An 11,940-nucleotide genomic window follows, 5' to 3' on the forward strand; every position below is an offset into this window, starting at 1 on the left:
GTTATAGAGCTTGATTTCTGACCTATGCCTGATTGGGCCAATTCATTGGTTTTGCTATCATTCTTAGTGCATCTCCAAGGCCGAGCATGGGCTTTGTACCTTTAGAGTTGGTCATTGCCAGTGCATGTATACTACCCTGACTTCTTTGAGTATGTATATTGTAATTCTCATTTATAGGATCTAAGTACACCATACGCATGCCTGGTGGTGGCTGCTGTTGCTAAATCTGATTACCTCTTGCATTATAGTTGATGATGGGGATTCCTCTTTCTCGTCGATGCTTGCACCAAAGGTCACACAGTATGTGCATGCTTGATCCTGGTTTTGTCCTTGTCGATTTCCCCAATTCTGCTAATTGGATCTTCTTGGTTGTGGATTGTTGAATCTTTGTTGTCCTTGCCTGCCTACTCCAATCTGATTAGCTACCACCACAGGTGGGGCTTGGTTGTTTCAGTTTTGTACATGAGGAGGAACTCTCCCCCTATAATTGGGACTATACTAGCATCTTTCTTTCTCATAATTGTCCTTCCCACAAAATGCACAAGTAACTTTGGGTACAGGTGGGGGTGTTTTTAAAGTTTCCAATTGCTCCTTGATCATTTGCTCTAACTTAGAGAGCTTGATTATTTCCTTCTTGCCTTTTGATTTTTCTTTGTTCTTGCTCTATATTTTCTTTTTTTTGGAGGTCTCTTCCTCTTCACTCTCTTCATTTGATGTGTCATCTTCTATTGCATCACTTTCCTTGTCTTTTGCATCAATATCTGTTTCTGTTTCAAAATTTGCGTCAAAGTCAGAATGTCTTTTCTTCTTTTGTTTTTTGGACCTTGAATTTGTGCCAAGTCTTCGTTCTACTCTTTGTGCAGCGTCAACCATGTTGTTAAAATCATTTACTGCTTCAAGCTGACATCTTTGCCATCTACTCCTATCCCGTAATTCCTTGTTTAGTCCTTTACAAAAATAATATCCCAACTCCTCATCAGTGGGTTGTTGATTGTTTGTCCTCCTGTTAGATTTCGACTAACAGATGCTTTTGCTTCATATTTTCAAGTTTCTTGAGTATGTCTTCATGAGTTTTTTCTTTACAAAAACGGCTTAAAAACGCAATTTTCAATTCATCATAAGATTGAAAATGAGCTACACCATATTACATTAGCCAAATCATTGCATTACCAATTAAAGTTGCTACAAATTGCTCTTTTTTTGTGAGTAACTGGAGTTGTCGAAATCCGCTTGCAGCCCATCTTGTTTCAAACTGTCCAACATGACTATCTGGATCTTGTCCTTTCTTGTCCGTGAATTTAGCTGACTTCACCAAGGGATTCTACATTCTTGGCTGTTGTTGTTGTCTTCGAGGTGGAGCTTGTTGTCTTCTTTTTGGAGGTGGAGGTAGTGGATTAAAGTTGAGTTTCCTTTGAGCTCGTATAAATAAATGTGCTACAAAATTTGTTGCAATACTCATCTTGATTAATTCTTCAGCAGGTGATTACACCATCATTTAGAGTAAGTTCGATTTGTACTTCACTTATTTATGTGCCATGCACAGAATTGTAGGAACAACTTGTTCCACTCGGTGTGTAATCTGGATCGTGGAAAATGTCATCTTGATCATTTGTTTGTGTGCTCGCTTCCAGTCTAGCATGATTTCTTGTGAAATAGGCGTAGCCAATTTGGTGAGGTGACGTTTGCTCTTGAGAATTATCTGACATGGACCAAGGTACTCGCCATGTAAGAGAAAAATAGAGCACTATAGTCAGTGGCTACTGTTGAGTTGCCTCTCTAATGCATTTTCACAAGGAGTTTGCTTGCATTTTCTCGATCTTGCTGCCTTCAATAGCTGATTATGCTTGTTGCACAGTAGGATGCCTGTCCGCTTGTTCCACACTTGTATTGTCGGACATGAGTCGGACTAGAATTCGCTTCTTGCTGATTGCAGACTCCAAGCTATAGCTTTGTAGGCACCTCACTTGTGGCAGTATATTCACTTGTCCAGAGTTTTGTGGCAGCTATCTAGCTGATTTTTGTTGGATGAAGTCAATTACAAAAGTCTTGAAGAAATTTCAACCATGGTGAAAGTGATTTATGAATGATTTCACTCGTTGAATGTGGTTGTGTGCATTTTCTACTTTGCAAGAAGTTGTCTCTGTGACAATGCTTCATTTTGTATTTGATTTTCTTGGAAGTTGTTGCATCTGCTAGTCTAATTTTTATGTGGCTTTGTAGATCTTACGGTTTTTGCTCTTTTGCAGAATTGCTATGTAGTAGCAACCGGCAATCAGAGTTCGAACGCAGTTCGAACGCAGAGTAGAGGATCGCCAATAGTGTTAGCAGTGTCTCCAAAAGACTGGAAAACACCTACACATATCCACACATGGGAATGGAAATGCCAAGCTTGAACTTAAGTCTGACTAACATCAGAAAGATGAAAACATAACTCAAAACATACAAAGAACTAAGATAACTGTGTATACAATAGAAATGTTGCTAATATTTTGTATTCCAGTAGATCACGACAACAACCATGATATAAGAGATGAAGATCATCTTATAACATCATCCGACTTTAGTCAGGTATAGTCAGAAATAGAAATAGTTCAAAACATGATGTGGTGGATAAGGCCACTACTACTTGCTGTTAGGGACACTTATAAATGTCCTTATAGTTACAAAATTATCCACTAATTACTAATGTAACTTCCCTTTAGTAGGGGTGTACTAACCCTCCTTGGGGGTAAAGTCCATATGGGACGAGAGGTCACCCTCAACAAAAACAATGTTTTCTAAACTAGTATACATAGATACGTGAAAAAAAAGAGTCTAATCATGCTAATTAATCGAATGATGTGGGGTCGAAGAAGACCACATAGTCGATGTAGACAGAGTGATCCAGGGGCTGCATTAAAGATGGGGCCGAAGGTGTAGATATGATACACTACTATGCGAAATAAGAGGCCTGTCACAACTGACAAGGTACGACAACCTATCAAACCTATATGCTCAACTATCCTGAGCTGTGATGTGTGCATAGCTAAACATCCATCGGCATGAGATGTAGCATCTATCATAGGCTCGTTGAGAAGGAGCTGATAGTGTAAAGGCGAGTAAGCCTGATATACAACTGAGAATGCATAAGATGCATTTCCAAATGATGATGTAGGGATCAATTTGTAGTCGTGCATCCAACCACTGATCTGCATCAAGTATGGACTGTACATGATAGCCATAAGCGCATGATGAAACACTAAGTCTCCCTAGGTTGTGTTATCGATGAACTGGGGCAAGATCATTGCACTGATGCTTAAGTATCCTCATGCTAAGGAATGGTTTGGTGATTGAAAGAGGTGGTGATAACTAGATCCAATGGTGGTGCAATGCGACATGACTGAGCCGATGCTAAACTATCCTCAAGATGATCTGTTGAAGGGAACTGTTGTCCAAGGAGATGATGTGCTTCGTATCAGAGGTGAAAGCATCAGTGATGGATGCTAGAATGGAATCACCTAAAGAGTTGAATGTGATGTAGCATATATCTGTGCATGTGGCAGAAGATGTGAGTGCCTTGTATTATGGACTTAGCTGCTGAATAACTACATAATCATAATTCAACTCCTACTAAGTATTTGCGTTTGTGGCAAAAGACGGAGTCAGATCCATGCATGAAGATGATGGCTGTGCATTATGAGAATGAGAATGTGGGACTTACTGAGGGTTGAGGGATTACTGTCAAATATTCCTCGTGCTAAGGGCTTACTATCAAATATTCCTTGTGCTGAGGGCTTACTGCTGAATGCGCCTCATGGTGGGAATGTGCATGATCAAAAAATGCGAGCCAATCTATGCTAGCATTTGAAGCATCTGTATCTGATCGCCCAACACCAATGAGGCTCGAGTCTACATCGTACATAGCTACATATCTTATGGCAATGAATGGTCCAAGAAGCTTATCTTTCCACTCACGGATCTCATCCGGAGTCATGACTGGTGTTTTATCAACTGTGTGATGTGAAGAACTCTATGATGAAGGCGGTCTGGTGCTCTGTACAAGAGGCTTACTTGTGTACTACTGAGAATGTCTACCCATGACAACATTGTGTGAGAGCCGCCACTATGGGGCTTATGCTAAACGATCGAAACCAAGTCATGGTGGAAGAATAACTGTGTATGCCAAGGATCAAGCCTATAATTAGAATATGATGACAACTGTGAGGCTGTATAAGGCTGATGTATGTGTGCAGGAACCAATGCCAAAAATAGTCAACAAATGCGATTGTAAATAGGTGGCATGTGTGTGCAAGAAGAATGCGACAATCCTGAATCTGAGGAGAACTCTGCCACTTGTCACATTGAGGTGCTGAAGTGCCAAATGCCAAGAGAATTGAACTAGTGTCAGTGTGTGAATGTGTACACTGATGATAGAATCGCATGGACTGACGCCGGTGGGAACTAATCGGGTAATGTGGCAATGGCTGAATTGGCTTGGTGGAGTTGGATCTCCTCTATGGCAGTGCTAATCTACAACTTGACCACAAGTCGAATCGCAAAATGCATCAAATGAATTTTATCTTAATTCATTTTAAGTGCTGGGTATGTTGTAGTGGATTAGGAGGTGGTTTTGATGAAGAGGATTCAATGATGCTGACCTATGGAAATCTCAGATGTGAAATCTGACGTGACACTGCATAGAGCGCAAGCTGGCGAGCAATTTTTCTTTTTGGAGCGCTGCAAAATTCCCTCTAGATCATAAGATATGGCCCTCGGAAGGATTTGATCACAAGCATCCTCAACAACAATCACATACTAAAATGGCTACACCCAAGCAAATGTTGACCCAAAGCTTAGATTTGATAGAATGGTTCCAAGGTGAGATCTCTACTTGCCCCACCTCTACTCTTATCTCTCCTTCTAAGATTAAAGGTATGTAGGAGTTTATCAACTACTATTGGCTCATCCTCATGTTGGCCTTATTTATGTACCTCTACGGAAGGTGGGTCAAAGTAATCATGAATTGAATCTTGCATGACTGCATCATGTGTATCTTCTTCATTCAATGCTTACTCCTCTTCATCGCATTCATGCCGCAGAGATCACATGATTGCATCATCCGTGTCTTATTTATTCAATGCACACCCTTCATTGTGGTCATTGAAGGGATATTGCCTCCTTTTGGTAGCATGATCCTCTAGGCTTGTCCTCGGTCTATAATGAGAGAGATAGGTGAAAAAGAAGATAAGTTAATGGAACCAAGAATTATTGAAGAGAAAATCTCGGGAGATCATTTAGAATGATATAGGTACAGCACGTGGTTCAAAGGGAGAGATTTTTAAATTCAAAAAGGTAATGTAAACTTACAAAAATGTCTTTTCATGGCTAATTTTATAATTGTATTTAGAAAAAGAGTCTTTTTATCCATGCGAAATTTACAGATGAGGCGTTCTTTAAGTAGCCCTTGAACACACCCAAGAGTGAACCCCCAGGGAGACAAAGAAGCTATCCTAAAATTCTCACTCTTGAAAAATGATAGCCTAAAGCCGAAGAACTGTGATCTAAACTTGGTGGAGAGAATTAACCATAACCTCATAAAATGCTTTTTAGTCGACCGTATTTACCCTGAAAATCTTAGCTTTGCAGAATGACATTGCTCCTCGGACCTCCAGCGTCTGGTAAAACAACTTTTCTGGGAGCTCTTGCAGGAAAGCTTGATCCTGAACTACGGGTTAGTACAGATACACTTCCTTGATTTTCCTTACAGATTGTAATTCTATAAAAGCCTCGATTAGAAAGCTTATCTTGATTGACTTTATAAATTTCAATAGAGCAAAACCATGGCTTGCCATGGACAAAAGCTATGAGAATGGCAAAGGATTTGCAGTCACAAAAGTCATGACTTGCTAAAAACAGAGACTATCATCAGGAACTAACGCCTTTCCCCAGATGAGAGAGAGATCATTAAGGGAGAGGGGAGGGGTAGAGAGGCCATGTGAGACACAAAGAAGGCATGAGGATCGACATTCGGATATTGTAAATTGATTTCAATCTAATGGCGTACATTAATAAAATTAAATCCAAATGACTGAAGTTATTGAGCATGCATGCCAGGTTTCAGGGCAGTTGACCTACAATGGACATGATTTTTCTGAGTTTATCCCTCAAAGGACGTCTGCTTACGTAAGTCAAGAGGACAGACAAATTGGTGAAATGACTGTTCGTGAAAATCTTAACTTTTGTGGTCGATGCCAGGGAGTGGGACCAAGATATGGTTAGTATTAACTTCCTGAGTCTATCTGAGTTACTATCACAGACTAACTGCACGATAATTCCTTTGTCATCAGAATTTAAGAGTTTTCAAATCAGAAGACAAGTGTTTTTTTCTGTAACGTATACCAGTGGGAAGATCTAAATTCAAGTTTCCAACCTCAGTAAGTGGATTCTATTATGTTTTTATGACAGATATGCTAGTGGAGCTTTCAAGAAGAGAGAAGGAAGCTGGAATAAAACCAGATCCTGATATTGATGTCTTTATGAAGGTATAATCTTCCTGAATTTGATGCTCATGGTTTCCGGGCATGCGAGCTTTAATGTCATCACAATTGAGATCCCTAATTTTCAGGCCGTTGCCATGGAAGGGCAGGACACTAGTATTGTCACAGAGTACGTAATGAAGCTATGGTTAGTACGCTGTATTATTTGAAAGACGTTTAGAATCATGAACAAGGTTTATTATGCCAGACACTGCATGGATCCCCTTGGAGATTTTATCTTTATCATGATCGTTACTGAGAGTATGTCTTTCCTCCGTATCACAGATTCTGGGCCCAGATATATGTGCAGACATAGGAAATGCAATGCTGCGAGGCATTTCTGGAGGGCAGAAAAAAAGGGTGACAACTGGCAAGTGATTGATTTTAAGAATAGGAATTTAGCGTGGGTGGAAAATTCAAGATTAGATTGCCCGAGGTGTTCGGGTCTTACAGAACTTAAAAGGTTCCAAAAAAAATAAGGTTACTGAATCACTTTCCCACGTTTGCTTCAGGTGAGATGTTAGTTGGTCCTGCTAAGGCTTTGTTTATGGATGAAATATCAACTGGATTGGACAGTTCAACAACCTATCAAATTGTGAAATGCTTACGCCAGTCTGTCCATTTGCTGGATGCCACAATGGTTGTTTCGCTTCTGCAGCCTGCTCCAGAAACATTTGAGCTATTTGATGATAATATTTTACTCTCTGAAGGCCATATTATCTAGATTTTTTCGAGGCCATGGGTTTCAAGTGTCCTAAGAGAAAGAGCGTGGCAGATTTCTTGCAGGAGGTACTTCCTTCCTCCTCTTCCCACCAGCCTCCCTCCCTCCCTTCGACACCTAAAAAACCCCTGCCCTGCATTCTGGCCCCAATTTCATCATTCTGGTTTTTGGGGACTTTACATGCCCAGACTTGCCAGCATAGAAAATGCATAACTGCCATAGGGTATGGTACAGAATGATTCTGAAGTTCAACTTAGTAATTTTGACATTTAATCTGTATGCCAAATGATGTCTTCGTTGTTGGGCAGGTCACTTCAAGGAAGGATCAAGGACAATACTGGGAAAATAAGAATGAGCCGTACAGGTTCATCTCTGCAGAAGAGTTCGCTGAATCTTTTGCCTCCTTCCATGTGGGTCAGCGAATCCAAGAAGAGCTTTCTGTGCCCTTTGACAAATCGCAAAGTCATCCTGCATCTCTTTCAACTCAGAAATATGCTCTCAGCAACTGGGAGCTGTTGAAGGCTTGCTTTTGGAGGGAATGGCTGCTGATGAAGCGCAACTCCTTCCTTTACATCTTCAAGACTGTTCAGGTTGCCATATCTTCTCATCTCAAAATATTTGGAGACAATTACAATAGATCTTTCTAGTATCTTAAAGAGAGGAAACCAGTTTAAGCTGAACGTGACTCCTTCGGCATGTGCTTGTTGTTTTATCATCTTGCAGATATCCATAGTATCAATAATTACATGCACGGTGTTTTTTCGCACAAGACTTCATCCAGACAACATCACAGATGCAGGATTGTATTTGGCAGCCCTGTTCTATGGCCTGGTCGATGTAATGTTCAATGGGATGGCTGAGATTTCCATGGCTGTTGGTCGGCTTCCTGTGTTCTACAAACAAAGAGATCAATTGTTCTACCCTGCCTGGGCTGCTTCCATACCCACTTTTGTCACTAGGATACCTTTATCCATATTGGAATCAGGGATTTGGATCTGTCTTACTTACTTTACGATTGGATTTGCACCTGAAGCTGGCAGGTTTGCAACCACTTCCACACAAACTTCTGAATATGGTGCTTACATGCTTTGTGTTGATTTCTGCATACATGAGTTGGTACTTATGATTGACGCACCTTTGGTTTTTCCCAGGTTGTTCTGACAGTTTTTGCTCTTGTTTCTGGTTTCTCAAATGGCCTATGGACTCTTCCGCTTCATCGGTAGTGCTGGAAGAACCATGCTTATAGCAAACACATTTGGTTCTTTTGCACTTATGGCCATGTTTGTTTTGGGAGGATTTATTATAGCCAGAGGTATCAATGTCTCGCTTCAGTGGGATTTGATGGGGATTGCCATTTTCTCTTTACATCGAGATGTTGCCACCTTAAAAAAGATTGAAGTTTTTAGAAAATTGTTGAAACAGAGAACATACACACATGGTGGATTTGGGGATATTGGATTTCACCAATGATGTATGGGCAAAATGCTCTAGCTGTGAATGAATTCAAGGAACAATTTATCAGACATAGTGCGATTTCTTTTGAGTTCACAAATTTAAGCCTCTAGCAATCAAGTGCATCAAGGTCGGCCCAGGAGAGCCTGACTTTCAGTCTCTTATGATGCAGCGATTGACCGACAGCAAGCCATCATTCCAGAGGATGAAGGGACAGGTTTAAAGAAAACAGTTCACGCACGACACCAACCGCAATCTAGATCAAGGAGATGGTCTTTCTCACTAAATGCCAAGGTGGCTACGGGGGAAGGTGCAGACCACTGGAGGTTAATCTGAAGTGCTTGGATCTTTCCTGCAGTTGCTCCTGATGAAGCGTGGAGGGCAGGTCATTTACTTTGGACCTCTTGGCCTCCATTCTCACAAACTAGTCGAATACTTTGAGGTCAGTCATAATCAGATATCGAGAGAATTAAGTATCTGTCATCTAGGATTTTTCATTGACTATCGTCCCATGACAGGCGATACCTGGTGTTCCCAAAATTAAGGAGGGCTACAATCCGGCTACATGGATGTTGGATGTAAGTTCACCTGGAGCTGAGGATCGCCTTGGTGTTGATTTTGCTGTGCTATACAAAGGCTCATCTCTCTTCCAGTACGTGCCCTCCCTTTTAAATATTTCCAATGATGCTATAAATAAGAAAGAGATTGTGTTAATTAGAAACCAGTAAGCAGGGCCCTCGCCGGCTTCTTGATCCCGCGAACAGTAAGTTTACCCTTTCAAAGTTGCACTAGAAATACAAATATTGCTGAATTCTGTCAGGGAATTCGTTCTCTAAGTTATGATCTGCTTGCATGAATTCAGCGAATTCCTGTTTGGTGGCGTTGGTATTCAGTGGGAATCGATGATCCACACTTCGTCGTGAAATGCTGAGAAAAGATGGCGAAATGTGATGCTAAATCAATTCACAGTAGAGATCAAAATCCACAGTTCCTCGTGAAATGTGATGCTAAGAGAAGCTACATGGATTCACAGTCGAGATCAATCGACGGTTCCTTGATGCTGAAACTGGCTTCCCGAGATTAAAAAACAACAATAGTATTAGCAATGATGACCAGCGATCTTGACCAAAACTCATGAATACATCGATCTACTACGTTCAAGAAATTTTTAACACCAATATGCATAGTTACTTGGCCAGCACTAGGACGTTTTTTCAAATTCTGAAATCCTGTGCTTCCACATGGCACAATATACACCCTTAGATTTTTTAAATTCTGAAAGCCCAAAAGCTTTGAAAGCTTTTGAAAAGCTGCGTAAAAAGCCAAGGCAAAACCTATAAATATAGGTGAAACTGTCCACTCAGATCATCCCTCTTATTGCTACCTTGGTCGCCTCCCTTCTCTTAGGAATCTTTCATTCACTCGCCTCCCTCCTCCCTGCATGCTCTAAATCCCGTTTCTCTTCCTCATCCAAACGAGGTCGTGTAGTTCTCGCCTCCCTCCTCCCTGCATGCTCTAAATCCCGTTTCTCTTCCTCATCCAAACGAGGTCGTGTAGTTCAGCGCCCATATTTTTTTTCCAAAATCCGTGGAGACCTGCAAGTGCTCATATCAAGCGGTTCCTTCAAGCTCTAAATTGGTGGAGCTTTTGCATTCCCCAATTCGAGCGAAGAAGCTCCGTTTGCAACCACCGCTTCCGGCCCTTGGGACTCAACAGACCCTTCAATGAGCTGCACAGCTCCAACAACTCCGCAATCAACCTGGACATGAAAACAATTGGGTCGTCCATTCTGCGTTGCCTCGAGCGAGTTCTCTTCGATAATAGAAGAGAACCCGCTGTCTGTGTGTGTAGGCTCAAGGAATAGGCACGTTGCTGCTCCAACACTGGCTGAGCCTTAGATGACTGGTTAGGTAGGCATTGTCGCTGATTTTGGAGGTTTGAAATAGCCTGGAATAGTCGCAGATCTATTCCAGGGCTAAGATACGCACCTGGAGCATGGTGGCATGGTGGTACGTTGGAGTTGAAGACGATTGCAAAGCAGAACGATTGCTGAAGCTGAAGCTGAAGACGATGGGAAAGCAACTCGTAGCGCAAAGTTAGTATCCATGCAAAAAGCAAACTGGCCTTAATAGGTTATGCTGCCCAATATCTTGCGGCAGTACTGATGTGTAAGTGCTGGCTTCAATTAGTCGGGTGGTGACTCTGGCGAGTCGAATCTTCTCGGCATACTTTGCGATTCTAATTTAAGAGTTCGAAATTGGATCCATTCCTCAAGACACGTTTTCAACAAAATCTTTGAGATGGAATAGAGAGACATGTTAGGCTATGGCGGAGATGAAGCTTGGAAGGTTGGCGATGGAGGAGATGAAGGTTCAAGGCTAGTTATAGTGTGAAAGGAGGCTTTCGCCCAGGCATGAATAAATGGTTGAATCTCTCTATATCTAGCTTACTATATACTGCCAATGCTCCAGTAACTAACTGCAGTTGTAAGCTTGCCAAAAGTCTCTACGATCCTTTCTCAATAGCTCCCATAATTTGTGACGTCGTTTCTGGTGCTCTACACTAAATCGTAGTCGACCGCGAGGATTTAGGCATTAGTCTCTTTTGTGCATAGGCACCCCGTCTAGCTGATGATGAAGTGCAGTGAATTGCAGTGCTTTCATTCCTTAATTCGAGTTGCGCATGCATTCTCTACTATGCATAGGTACTGTGTCTACATAGTCGGCATCATCATACACGACCATAGTCTACATCTTTGATCGTTGGATTGTGTATAGCTTTTGTACTTGAATTTGTCATCTTTAGGAAATTGCACATATGCTAACCAACATATCCAAACATGCAGAACATGAGGAATGCATATTGACTAATCATGATTGTTTTTCAGATTCCAACATTCCAGCAAAGAAATAGGCGACTTCTCGTCGAGCTGTGGACGTCACAAAGGATACTCCACGTAAGTAGAATGTATGGTCATTTCAATTCTGAAATGTTTCTGCACCGTCTGTTGCTCTGGTCCGCATTAATGCGCTACACCTCCAACACTGGAGGTGACTATTCGAAACGGGGGGATGGCACGTTCCCCTATGATATATAATTTTTGGAGAGACATGTGCCGGCTCTCCACCATACATTACGTATGGTTTTTTTTTTTTACACCTCATCTTGAGCACGCACACTTCTTCGCACATTCTGTTTCCGCAAGGGAACATTACATTTGCTTGGTTCGACCAACATACTAATCATGTCTGC

At 41.5% G+C, this 11,940-nt stretch overlaps 1 pseudogene; it reads left to right on the forward strand.

Moving 5' to 3' along the window:
- Positions 1–6,177: 6,177 nt before the first annotated feature.
- LOC147883586 (ABC transporter G family member 39-like) lies at positions 6,178–9,611 on the forward strand (annotated as a pseudogene).
- Positions 9,612–11,940: the final 2,329 nt, after the last annotated feature.

Source organism: Dipteris shenzhenensis, chromosome 28 (genome assembly GCF_047967505.1).
Source record: "Dipteris shenzhenensis isolate YYH24624 ecotype China chromosome 28, Dip_SZ_1.0, whole genome shotgun sequence".
NCBI classification, from domain to species: domain Eukaryota; kingdom Viridiplantae; phylum Streptophyta; class Polypodiopsida; order Gleicheniales; family Dipteridaceae; genus Dipteris; species Dipteris shenzhenensis.